The 14,287-nt window shown below is 42.9% G+C and overlaps 1 long non-coding RNA gene across 3 annotated transcripts in view; it reads left to right on the forward strand.

The window, feature by feature from the left end:
- The window catches only part of LOC308586325, an 84,454-nt gene that overhangs the window by 44,264 nt on the left and 25,903 nt on the right, over positions 1-14,287 (forward strand). The window contains exon 2 of one of the 3 annotated variants that reach the window (XR_014007812.1): positions 12,115-12,247. The exons of the other annotated variants lie outside the window; for them this stretch is intronic. This is a non-coding gene — a long non-coding RNA (uncharacterized lncRNA). The remainder of the gene's footprint in view (positions 1-12,114; positions 12,248-14,287) is intronic. 3 annotated transcript variants of the gene reach the window in all.

Genomic DNA, 14,287 nt, shown 5'->3' on the forward strand with positions numbered 1-14,287 from the left:
CTAGATCTGTTATGATTCTATACGAAGATAAGAATGATCATATATCCATAGCTCTGGAAGGCTTCCATGAACTCATGAACAGAGGCAGTTTTAGTCATATGACCAGTTTGTATCCCTTCAGCTGAGGTAACAGAGCTAGGTGATTACTAGCTGTTGAACTTCTACTCCCATCATTCCTGAACACTGGGCATGCTAGCCGGGCTGGTGAAAGGTGAAATCGAGGGCACCATGTTGACTATTTATATATCAGATCATGACCTTGATGGGTGATGAAGAATATATTTCACTTGAAATAAGTCAGGCGAGGACCACTTCATATACTTACGCACCTTCAGTAGGCTGGCCATTGCTTGCTGGTGAACATGTCTTCATTTGATAGATGGGGAAGCAGAAAGGACCGACTTTGACCTTGCAAGGGCTTCAAGCTGTTTATTCTAAAGCGGGTGTGCTGGTGTGCCTAAGTACCAAATGTGATGGAGACAATGGGCTCGGATGCCCTCTTCTCCTAAAAGCCAACGTGTTGGGATGATTTGGAATAGGGCTGCCATGCTTGGGCGGGGAGGGGGGAGGGGGGAGGTCTAACCCTCCCTGCTGACTCCTGACATGTATCCCTCTTGCAGTTGCTTTTAGGAAGAGAAAAGTGCATCTGGGATCACAGATTCCCTAACTCACCTGTAGTTTGGCCCTAAGAATCATGAATCAGAAAGTTCTCTGTTCGAATCTCACCTCTGCTATGAACTCTCTACTTTGGGCATGTCCTTGGAAACCTTCTCATCCCTGCCCTTCTCCTTCCTCCCTTCTGTAACACAGGCTATAACATGGGTAGTCAAACTAAGGCCTGGGGGCTGGATCCGGCCCAATTGCCTTCTAAATCCGGCCTGCGGACGGTCCAGGAGTCAGCATGTTTTTACAAGAGTAGAATGTGTCCTTTTATTTAAAATGCATCTCTGGGTTATTTGTGGGGCCTGCCTTGTGTTTTTACATGAGTAGAATGTGTGCTTTTATTTAAAATGTATCACTGGGTTATTTGTGGGGCATAGGAATTCATTCATTTTTTTTTCTTTCCAAAATACAAGGTCTGATGGACAGTGGACTAGCCCCCTGCAGAAAACGTTTGTTGACCCCAGGCTATAATAACCATGGTTGGCCTTGCAAAGAATTACTGCATAACCCGTGCCAAGTGTTTTGTGCACGCTAAAAAAGTGTTATAATGGTTTATTATTACAGCATAGCTGATGAATTTCAGCTTTGGAAAGTCATAACATTGTGGGCTTGTATTTTTCTACGACACTCTGCATGATCTGCACTCCTTCTTTTGTCTAACATTTTTTTCTTTTTTTCATCCCACACCTCCGTTATAAACGGATGCAATTATCCTCCCTGTTAAAACATCCTTATGAAAAGCCTAATCTGCAGACAGCAAACTCGAGTCTATTGGAATAAGCATAAATTAATTTTAATTCCACGAGCCATGTCTGTTCTGTTAACAGCTTTTGCCTAACATTCCATTATATACATACATTTTAAAAACATGTTTCACTAGATATTTAATTGCTTCGAAATATTCCAAGCCAGTTTTGGAGCCAATCTCTGGAAAGTTTCAGGATGTGGGTGGGAGAGTCACAGGGTTGAGTAATGTCATTTTGGGTACATGTTTGACATCTATGTAATTGTGAAGTAGGAAAGATGTGTAGGTCTGGGGCTTTGCATTATGGGTATTTTTGTTTTTTTTAAGCAGCAGTGCCACTCACCTTCCACTAAAATGGCCATGTGAGAGCCCGGGGTGGAGAGAGTGGCTGCACAGCTGGATGCAGCCCATGAGGGGCCCTTCTGAGCCCCCCTGGCCCTTGGCCAGTGCCCAACCTGGTACCAGTAAAGATTTGCCTTTACTGAACAGCTTCTCCTTCTTCAGTTCCATGGTGCTGTTTGCTGGAGGTGGTTGGAGGATGGATGGCGCCTAGCAGATTGAGGTTGAATCCTGATAAGACAGAAGTACTGTTTTTGGGGGACAGGAGGCAGGCAGGTGTGGAGGATTCCCTGGTCCTGAATGGGGTAACTGTGCCCCTGAAGGACCAGGTGCGCAGCCTGGGAGTCATTTTAGACTCGCAGCTGTCCATGGAGGCGCAGGTCAATTCTGTGTCCAGGGCAGCTATCTACCAGCTCCATCTGGCACGCAGGCTGAGACCCTACCTGCCCGCGGACTGTCTCACCAGAGTGGTGCATGCTCCCGCTTGGACTGCTGCAATGTGCTCTACGTGGGGCTACCTTTGAAGGTGACCCAGAAACTACAACTAGTCCAGAATGCGGCAGCCAGACTGGTGACTGGGAGCAGCTGCCGAGACCATATAACACTTATCTTGAAAGACCTACATTGGCTCCCAGTACATTTTCGTGCACAATTCAAAGTGTTGGTGCTGACCTTTAAAGTCCTAAACGGCCTCGGCCCAGTATACCTGAAGGTGAGTCTCCACCCCCATCATTCAACTGAGGTCCAGCAGTTTCCTCATTGCGAGAAGCAAAGTTCCAGGGAACCAGGCAGAGAGCCTTCTCAGTAGTGGCGCCTGCCCTGTGGAACACCCTCCCATCAGATGTCAAAGAAATAAACAACTATCTGATGTTTAGAAGACACCTGAAGGCAGCCCTGTTTAGGAAAGTTTTTAATGACTGATGTTTTAATGTATTTTTAATCTTTTGTTGGAAGCCACCCATAGTGGCTGAGGAAATTCCGCCAGATGGGCGGGTATAAATAAATTATTATTATTATTATTACATCATGAAAGGCTGCTGCAATGTATTGAAAATTACCCCAGGAAAACTCCCATCCTGCACTAGCTGTGAGAAAGCAGCCAAACTAACTGGGGATCCAAGTAGATATTTAATTTCCTGCCATTGTTGTCTGCTTTTCGGAATGGCAGGAACCTTTCCAAAGGCTTCAACAGTGCAGATGGGACAATGCTCTCCCCTGCACTTGACGGCAGCAGGAGATGTAGGGCACACCACATATTGTAGTTCTGCCCTCCAACATCTTTCCCATCCACCCTGCAGCGATTGTCTGCCTCACTCTGCCTAATCTATCTGAAATGTCATACCCCCATGAAAGAACTGGTCACATCTTTTCTTTTAATTCTTTCTTCCTCTTTTAAAAATAGTACTGCTTTCTCAGTGTGGGAAATGCAACCAGCCAGCTAGCAAATAATTATTTTTTTTCCAGTAAAGCTCCACTTTCGGAAATGCCAGTGTGTGGGGAGGTGAATCAGGTGGCCTGGCTGCATTTCAGTGTTTTGCACAAGTGCTGTCATTGCATGCAGGGAAAAGTACACAGTCGCTGAAAACCTTTTAACAAAACCAGTCGACGAAATCGCAAAATTGCTAGCTAATATTTGCTTATATCGGCAGGCCCGGTCTTCTGAGCAGGGCAACGTTTCAGAAGCAGAGCTATCTGGGTCTGACTTCCTGAACAATGAAGACTTTTGGTGTCTTTGCAATATTTGATTTATTAAAAAATACACAAGTAGAGCATAGCACCGGTGGAAGCAAGTAGCACAAATACTCCTAGGAAGCCGCAGGCCTGTTATTTCAGGGCATATTCAGACTTCCTTTTGTGCCACATTTCTAGGTACTCTTTAAACCTGTGGGTCCGAGCGCTTTAATTTTTGTCCCAGCGCTTTCCCCATGAAAACCCGCTATTTACTGCTAATTTGGAGTAAACTGCAATCCACAGTGAAATATACTCGGACTGGATTTCATGCTCTTTATTCAGCTCATAGTGGTGAGGAGGAATGAAAGTTCCTCCAAAATATCTACTTTATATACAGTGGTGCCCCGCAAGACGAAATTAATTCGTTCCGCAAGTTTTGTCGTCTAGCGAATTTTTCGTCTTGCGAATCACGAAATCCCATAGGAATGCATTGAAAATCAATTAATGTGTTCCTATGGTCAAAAAAAGTCCAAACAAAGCCAAATTTGGTACAACAACAGTTTATTAACTGCTCTTTAAAGTCACACATACTGTAAAGAGCAGTTCAAAAATTGAAGGGAAAATAAATTAACTTTATAAACAAAACATGTCTTTGTTTTTAGACAAAGGAAACAAAGTCACGAGACGTTTTCGTCTTGCGAAACAAGCCCATAGGGAAATTCGTCTTGCGAGGCAAATCGAAAACAGAAAAATCTTTCGTCTAGCGAATTTTTTGTCTTGCGAGGCATTCGTCTTGCGAGGTACCACTGTACATTATTTACACAATGGGCTGCATATGATTGGCTAATTCTGGGATTCTCCTGTAGGCCAATCAGGTTGCGGATTCACTTCCACCTGGAGCTGGATTGGATGGCTCCTGGAGGCCAATCATACTGCTGCATTGTTCTAGGACCAATCAGACTGCTGCATTTTGGATCCTATTGTTCTAGGACCAATCAGACTGCTGCATTTTGCATCCTATTCAACTCAGAACATAACACACAAAAAACCCCAATTGCTGTTTGTTTGGATTTAGAGTTAAAGAGCAGGGGTTTTTTTTAGGGAAAGTGGTGGTACGGGGGGTGGGGGGGAGAGGAGACCCAGTGTGGATGAGCCCTCACATCAAGTCTACACAGAGAGATGCATGTATGTGAAGGAGCTTTCAGAGTAGATCACTGTTAGCTCTCAGTTCTCTTTCTCTCTCCCTCCCTCTCTCTCTTTACAAAAACTGCAGTTTCTTTCACATAAAAACTTTAAGATCTACTCTTGGAGGGGCTGGAAGATGTCATTTTCCCTTCAGGAATGATATGGGTACATCTCCTTTTTCTAAAAAATAAATAAAAATAATTTTAATTAAATTTTGTTCATCACAATAACTTTGTCTCCATAAAAAAGCAAAATACAATTCCCAAATTCCCCCCTCCCCCTCCCCACAGCTTCCCTCAACTCCCTCTTCTGGTTCATTACATACTAATTTCTCCTGCCTGTTTTATTAACTCTCAATAAAGCTTTCGTAAATCTGAATATTATTCTGATCTTGTCATTTTTATATTGTAATTGTTTTCGAGTTTCATGTTTTATTAGTTGTAAGAGTTTAATCAAACCCACTTCTTTGCAATATTCTGTAAGTACAACATAAATGGTTCCCAGTCTTTAAAGTCTCTATTGTCTTTGTCTCTATTTTCCCCTGTTAATTTCACCATTTCTGCATATTCCATCAGTTTTTCTTGTCATTCTTCTTGAGCTGGATACATATCCTAACAATTAGCTCCCATGGACAAACCACTAACCACCACTAACTGAGCCTGATTAATTTTTCAATGAAGGATGTAGTTGGCATGTCTTGGCCAGCATTAATAGAATCATAGAATTATAGAGTTGTAAGGAACCACAAGAATCATCTAGTACAACCCCCTGCAATGCAAGAATCTTTTGCCCAAGATTCTGGGCTCAAACCCATGACCCTAAGATTAAGAACCTTATGCTCTACTGAATATACTCGGAGTCCCATAGTGATTTCATGCTCTTTATTGCAGCTTGCAAAGCAGTGACTGAATTGCCCCCCAAACCTCAGGCTTTTATATACATTATTTACACAATGAGTCCCATCTGATTGGCTGATTCTGCTTCCCTCCTGGAGCCTGTTTGGTCTTTTCCTGCAGGCCAATCAGTTGTGGCATTCTACGATCCTACCAGCCTAATAGGCTGATTAACTTCTTCCTGGAGCCTGATTGGTCTTCTCCTGCAAGCCAATCAGTTGCATTCTAGGATCCTACTTGCCTATTGTTCTAGGATCCAAGGTTAGTACATAACATCTACCAGCGGAGTTATCCCAGACATTCACAATCTTTTTTCTGATGGTTCTCTCTTAGATATTCTGCAGCTTTTACCTCCTCCTTTTTGGTCAATACTTTACTATTAAAGTATGTTGAAGCAATAAAATTCCACAGCTGTTTCCCAGGAAGATGCCTTTCCATTTAATACGTTCAACCTCATATTTATAGTCTCTTTGAATCTGTCAGTTTGGAATTGATTCCCATTGATTAAACTTCCACCAGTCCTTGCTCATTCCTGTGCTAACTCTGCAGTCTCATTGCTTTTCTCCTCTTTGGGCACTTGCACAAATTTATAATTACACAGACATCGGTAGTGGATTTATTCCAGAATAAAGGAAGTCATCTGCATAATGGGCTCCCTATAAATGCATCGTTTTGTGTTCATGGTTCTTTTCACAAAAAAGTAAGAACTTTAATGCAAGGAGTGCCTTTCATATTAAACTTATTATGGCTTCATTGAATTCAGAACACAGCAGACTGATTATTTAGCTGGAGAAGTCTGAAGTCTTTTAGCAGAAGCCTTGCTTTAACTAATTATAATGAAAAGAGACTTTTTGTTGGACGTGTGTGTCACACAGCTAGTTGCCGCAAATGGAGACTGATGATAAATTCCTGAAAACATATAGGTAAAAAGAATGTGGCCATTGATTCTTTTAAGTGGAAATATGCAGAAGTTTGGCTATTTCAATCACTGTGGGATACTTCCTTTTTTTGCTCTAAAATGGGAAGCAGTTATTAATCTGTAGAAAAGAAAGATGGGCTATATGCCTCTAAAGTCATGGAACAAATTGCTGCAGAAGCAGACAGTCTGTCTATTTGAATCCATGGGATATTTTTCAAGGGATGTTAATCCACAGAAAATTGGTTGTCCCCCCCTCCCAAAAAAAAACCCACAGCAACTTCACATTTTAAAATAAAGTTATAATCATATTGATTTATAATCCTATGTAAACCAATCTGGGAGCTTTTGTGGCTGAGGGTTGGGGTACAAATGCTCTAAATAAATGAAATAATAGGAACCAATATGAAATATCAGAGCTAGCTAACAAACAACCATTAATCCAGTGCTGTGGACCTAATGGTACATTGGCTTATTTTTTATGATCAGTGTTTCCTCATCATGCCCTTTGTTTTTATTGTTTAAATAGCCCACAGCCAGTAAATCAGGATTACATACTGTGGTCCTTGGACTACCAGTGGTTCACAAGCTTCATTCCGGTGGTAGAATCATAGAATTGGGAGGGACCCTGAGGGTCATCTAGTCCAAGTCCCTGCAATGTGCGAATCTCAACTAAAGCATCCCTGACAGATGGCCATCCTACCTCTGCTTAAAAACCTCCAAAGAAGGAAAGCCCACCACCTCCCGAAGGAGCCTGTTCCACTGTCGAACAACTCTTACTGTCAGAAAGTTATTCCTAATACTTAGTCAGAATCTCCTTTCTTGTAACTTGAATCCATGGGTTTGGGTCCTCTTCTCCAGAGCAGGAGAAAACAAGCTTGCTGCCTTCTCCTCGTGACAGCTCTTAAGGTATTTGAAGATGGCTGGGTGGCGCTGTGGTCTAAACCACAGAGCCTAGGACTTACTGATTGGAAGGTTGGCGGTTCGAATCCCCGCGACGGGGTGAGTGCCCATTGCTCGGTCCCTGCTCCTGCCAACCTAGCAGTTCGAAAGCATGTCAAGTGCAAGTAGATGAATAGGTACCGCTCTGGCAGGAAGGTAAATGGCGTTTCCGTGCGCTGCTCTGGTTCGCCAGAAGTGGCTTAGTCATGCTGGCCACATGACCCGGAAACTGTATGCCGGCTCCCTTGGCCCATGAAGCGAGATGAGTGCCGCAACCCCAGAGTTGTCTGCAACTGGACCTAATGGTCAAGGGTCCCTTTACCTTTTACCTTTATCCTATCTCCTCTCAGTCTCCTCTTTTCCAGGCTAAACTTGCCCAGCTCCTTCAAGTGCTCCTCATAAGGCTTGGTTTTCCAGACCCTTGATCATCTTGGTCCCCCTCCTTTGCACACGTTCCAGCTTGTCAACATCCTTCTTAAATTGAGGTGCCCAGAACTGGACACAGTACTCCAGGTGTGGTCTGATTAAGACAGAATAGAGTGAGACTTACTATTACTATTGCTACTTCTATTATTAATAGAATGAGACTACTGCTATTATTACTATATTTGGATACTATACGACTGTTGATGCAGCCTAGAATAGCATTAGCTTTTTTTGCTGCTGCATGACATTGTTGTCTCGGGTTAAACTTGTGGTCTCCAGTCCACAGGGACCTCACCTGTTCTCCAATAATTCTCAAAGATTATAGGCAAAGGTTCTGAGATTACAGCTCCTTTAGTACCCTTGGGTCCATCTCATCAGGTTCCGGAGATTTTAATTCATTTAATGTACTACCCCTTTCCTTATCTTGGGCTTCAGCAAGTCTCTGGATTTGTGGCTGAAGATGGCCCATCTATCACATTAAATATTCATATTGATATTGAATTTATTTTTATTACTTCCTTTGTTATATTGTATTCAATTTTATTGCATTACGTTTTCTATGGAATTCAAATCGGAATACTATATATAAGGAATAAAAGTAGCAGTAAAAATACTATGTAATTAGGACAGCACATTAAAATAGCTATAAAAGGAAGAAAAATCTTTAAGCGGTCTCCCAAGATCCTCAATAATGTACAAAGCGGTCCATGGTGGGTGGGGGAAGTTTGGGAATGACTGCAATGCATAATTAACAAAAGTTTTCCTGTGCATTGTTTTGACATTTCCTTTAAATTTACTGGTATGAAAATAATGACATCATTAATTACCTAAAATTTGTAACATAGATAAAGAATTGGGTACAGTACATTAAATAGTGGAAAGCAAGATGTATTGCGTAGTGGTAGGAATGGAAATGACATCCCTAATACTATCAAATAAAGCACTTTATTGATTCTACACATAGAATCATAGAATTCTAGAGCTAGAAGGGTCCCTGAGGATCATCTAGTCTAAGCCCCTGAAATGCAGGGATATGCAGCTGTCCCATACAACCTGCAACCTTGGCATTATCAGCACCACACACTAACCAACTGAGCTATCCAAATGCAGCCCTTCACACCTCTCTCTCTGGTCCTCAGGACTCTCTGCCAGGCTGCCCCCTCTCCTCAGCCACACCTCCTCCTGTCCCTGCCTCACATCCTCCTTGAGTCAGGTAGGTAGCCGTGTTGGTCTGATGCAGCAGAAATAAATAAAGAAATAAAAAATTGTCCAGTAGCGCCTTAGAGACCAACTAAGTTTGTTCTGGGTATAAGCACTGTGGTCTAAACCACAGAGCCTAGGACTTGCTGATTGGAAGGTTGGCGGTTTGAATCCCCGCGACGGGGTGAGTGCTCGTTGCTCGGTCCCTGCTCCTGCCAACCTAGCAGTTCAAAAGCATGTCAAGTGCAAGTAGATGAATAGGTACCGCTCTGGCAGGAAGGTAAATGGCATTTCCGTGCGCTGCTCTGGTTCGCCAGAAGTGGCTTAGTCATGTTGGCCACATGACCCAGAAGCTGTATGCCGGCTCCCTCGGCCCATGAAGCGAGATGAGCGCCGCAACCCTAGAGTCAGCCACGACTGGACCGAACGGTCAGGGGTACATTTACCTTTACCTACTGGGCAATTTTTTATTTTATTTTTATTTATTCCTCCTTGAGTGTTTTTGCCTCCCTGGGATTTGTCTTTGAACTCTGATCCTAACTTTTGATAGTCTGGATGGAGGCTAGAGATGGCTCTGTGTGTGTGCAGAAACTAGCTATACAAAGGTAAAATTGACATTCATTCCTCCACCTGTTTTTGCCTCTGGACACACCCACCCTTGCAATGTGGCCCTTGGAATGAGAACGTGGTCCTGAAGCTTAAAAATGTTCCTCAGACGGGATATAATAATAATAATAATAATAATAATAATAATAATAATAATAATAATAATTATAATTATAATTATAATTATAATTATAATTATAATTATAATTATAATTATAATTATTTTATTTATACCCCGCCCTCCCCGGCCAGAGCCGGGCTCAGGGCAGCTAACACCAGTAAAATTACAATAGAAACATAATAGGGGAAGAAGAAGAAAAAACAACCCAATTTAAAATACAGGTTAAAATGCAATTTAAAACGCAGCCTCGTTTTAAAAGTAGCCCATAGATCAAAACTGTAAGGGGAGGGAAGACATAAGGGAAGACATAAAGTCCAAACCAAAGGCCAGGTGGAACAGCTCTGTCTAACTATACTTCAGTTTCTTGGAGCTTTTCCAATAATTTATGGCATAGATTAGAAGTGGCACATGAAGGGGCCACGGCAGAGGCACTCGGATGAGGTGGAAGGAAGGTTGGGGGAACTTTGGTGATTGCAGCAGTTTGCAGGTGTGGGCCCTCCTGCTGGCAAAATGGGGCAACTGCAGTAAAGTGCCTGCTTCTTTCTGTACTGTATATGTTATCATTTACAGTGCAATCTCTAAGACATGTTTCCTTGTATTTAGTCCCATGGAGTACGATGGGACTTACTCCCAGGTAAATGCGTATAGGTTTGCAGCCCTAATGCAGGATTTATCACCAGGTCCACACCAACTGAAAAATCCTGATGGGTTTGCTGATGTCTTTTAATGTACATTTAAAAATAATCACTAAATAAGTGCAGGACAGACTTTAGGCTTGTGAGTTTGGGATCAACCTTGTGATTTACTAGGTTTTACTAGGGACATATTGGACCAAAACAATAAAATAAAAAAATGTAACCCAAGGCATGGAGAGCAGAATGCATAACCCCTCCCTGCCCACCTGCTGAGTCATCATTTCGGGCACCCCCACATGGGCCTGTGATGTATGCACAGCTTGGCTGACATAGGGGGCAATCACTTGGCTGATTTTCTATTTTCATTTTCCCGATCTGCCTAACAAGGAACCTGTGTGTTTCACTGAAGGCTGGGGGCAGAGCCAGGGAACTACTGAGATTAACATTGTCAAAAATGGGGATTCGGCCATGGTGTGTTTCTTTGTCCCAGCAACAGGCCAAACCCTCCAAGTGTCCCTATTTCCCAGGGACAGTCCTGGATTTACAGAAGGCATTCTAGTTTCTGATTTGATCCTGGAATGTCCCAGTTTCCCTTAGGACGTCCCTGTTTTCATTGGAGAAATGTTGGAGGGTATGGCATGCAGAACTCTTAGTAGAGCCTGTTTCAGTTGAGGCCGCATTAAATTCAATGCAGCTTCTGAGTAGATACAGTATGATGACCTTTGTGACCTAAGTGTGTAATCTCCCTCTACAGTCCTTCTGAAGACTGTGGGAAAAGATATACTTTGTGATTACAACATTGCGTCATTGAACTCCTGATTTACATAACACCCCATGCAATGAGTACTGGAGAACTCAAAGCCTACTTTTTAGATCAGGCACAGGCAAACTCGGCCCTCCAGATGTCTTGGGGCTACAGTTCCCATCATCTCTGACCCCTGGTCCTATTAGCTAGGGATCATGGGAGTTGTAGTCCGAAAACATCTGGAGGGCCGAGTTTGCCTATGCCTGTTTTAGATGGTCCTGATAAAGGTATTGTTCAACTATGATGAATTTGGGCACTTTGCTTTTAGTACTTTGATGCAGGAATCTTTAGGCGGCATCCAGATGTTTTGTCTCTGCATGCTCAGTGCCAATGTTGGTGTGCTGGGGAGTAGCTGCACATGCTTTCTCCCTTCCCATAGTATACTGTATTTTTTTCTTGTGTGGTTAAAGGTTGTAAGAACATGAAATTATTATAGTGGTTCCTAAAACAATTTACATAAATTTAATAAAATGACTCCAGTTACAGACTGAATGAAATCATTAAACATTTCATTACGCAGGTAATATCCATGAAGGCTGCAATCTTGCGGAGTCAGGTACCTGTTAGGAAGCCCCACTGAGCTCAATGGGAATTACGTTTCACTAGACATTTAAAGGATTGGGTGGTAAAATAGTTTAAGCAGCGCCGACAAACCAATTCCATTTTCTAACGGGAAATTAATATGAGTTATTGGTAATAGAAGGGTATGTTTCTTCACAAGCATTAAATGCTTATGTAAAAGTTGCCACTTTGCAGTAACCGAGCTCTTAGCCAAAAATAAGAAGAAGATTCTTAGATACTGATCAGTTGGCTTTTCCTGGTAAAAAGTGAGTCAGATATCTATTATGAATGTCCTCCATGATAGGACAATAAAATGACTCAACTTCTCAACTTCCACGAATAGACTAAAATAGATATTATCCAACTTGTGGCTGAATAGAAGCTTTCTTCCCCCTGCCCTCTACAGTAGCAGTCAGTAATAGCTGGAGCCTGGCCAATGTGAATATTCTTCATAGAAGAGATTTGACGAATGAAGCCAAAGAAGAATCACACAACTGTGTAAAAAGCTTCATCTTAGTATGCCAGTCGCGGGACTGGATGTAAGTAAGGAGGCAAGCAGATCAAAATGTGTAGGGCAATGCCCAATATGATCTAAAGAAGGGGTGGCCAACTCTCAAGAGACTGCAATCTTCTCACAGTGTTAAAAACTGGCAGTGAGCTACCACCTTTTGGGGGGTTCAGGTCAAAGTTGTTGAGATTTTCTTAGGGAGGAGGAAAGCCCCATTTCTGGGGGGTGCAGGGCAAAAATGTTGAACTTTTTTTAGGGGAGCCAAAGCTGTTGGGCTTCTTTGGGTATTGTTTTTAACACTTAGAATCATAGAATCATAGAATCATAGAATCATAGAGTTGGAAGAGACCACAAGGGCCATCGAGTCCAACCCCCTGCCAAGCAGGAAACACCACCAGAGCACTCCTGACATATGGTTGTCAAGCCTCTGCTTAAAGACCTCCAAAGAAGGAGACTCCACCACACTCCTTGGCAGCAAATTCCACTGTCGAACAGCTCTTACTGTCAGGAAGTTCTTCGTAATGTTTAGGTGGAATCTTCTTTCTTGTAGTTTGGCTCCATTGCTCCGTGTCCGCTTCTCTGGAGCAGCAGAAAACAACCTTTCTCCCTCATCTATGTGACATCCTTTTATATATTTGAACATGGCTATCATATCACCCCTTAACCTCCTCTTCTCCAGGCTAAACATGCCCAGCTCCCTTAGCCGTTCCTCATAAGGCATCGTTTCCAGGCCTTTGACCATTTTGGCTGCCCTCCTCTGGACACGTTCCAGTTTGTCAGTGTCCTTCTTGAATTGTGGTGCCCAGAACTGGACACAGTACTCCAGGTGAGGTCTGACCAGAGCAGAATACAGTGGCACTATTACTTCCCTTGATCTAGATGCTATACTCCTATTGATGAGGCCCAGAATTGCATTGGCTTTTTTAGCTGCCGCATCACACTGTTGGCTCATGTCAAGTTTGTGGTCAACCAAGATTCCTAGATCCTTTTCACATGTACTGCTCTCAAGCCAGGTGTCACCCATCTTGTATTTGTGCCTCTCATTTTTTTTGCCCAAGTGCAATACTTTACATTTCTCCCTGTTAAAATTCATCTTGTTTGTTTTGGCCCAGTTTTCTAATCTGTCAAGGTCGTTTTGAAGTGTGATCCTGTCCTCTGGGGTGTTAGCCACCCCTCCCAGTTTGGTGTCATCTGCAAATTTGATCAGGATGCCCTTGAGTCCATCATCCAAGTCGTTGATAAAGATGTTGAATAAGAGCGGGCCCAAGACAGAACCCTGTGGCACCCCACTAGTCACTCTTCTCCAGGATGAAGAGGAACCATTGATGAGTACCCTTTGGGTTCGGTCAGTCAGCCAGTTACAAATCCACTGAGTGGTAGCATAGTCAAGACCGCATTTTGATTGGAAGCCGCCCAGAGTGGCTGGGGAAACTCAGCCAGATGGGCGGGGTATAAATTATTATTATTATTATTATTATTATTATTATTATTATTATTATTATTATTATTATTATTAATATTTATTATTATTATTATTATTATTATGGGGAGCTAGTGATCTACCAGTGATCTACCACAGATGCCCTGTGATCTACCGGTAAATCGCGATCTACCTGTTGGATGTGCCTGATCTAAAGGGTCTGCCTCCAGTGGACAGTTTCCTTTGTCTCCATCTAGTCCCTTATTGTCTCCAGCAGCTTCCCAGGGTCTCAGGCAGACGACATTTGCACCAACTGCTACCTGACCATTTTAATTGGAGGCACCAGGCACTGAGTATGGGACCTTCAGCATGTGGAACACAGGCTCTGCCACTGAGACCCAGTCCCCTCCCCACAGAACTCGGTAAAAATTCACAGGCAATAGCAGTACAGGGTAATAAAAGCAAAATTGCACCCACGGGTGGACAGAAGTGTATGTGTGACAAAACCAGATATATAGTCTTTAAGGACAATGATGGAAAGTTATGGTCTCTGAAACTGCAGCCCACAGGCATTCGGCATGAAAGCTGATGAGGTTTGCTGGCTCAGGAGGGTTGCTGTATGGAGTCACTAATCATTTGCCCTCTGTGGAG

Source organism: Podarcis bocagei (genome assembly GCF_964188305.1).
Source record: "Podarcis bocagei genome assembly, chromosome: 4".
NCBI lineage: Eukaryota > Metazoa > Chordata > Lepidosauria > Squamata > Lacertidae > Podarcis > Podarcis bocagei.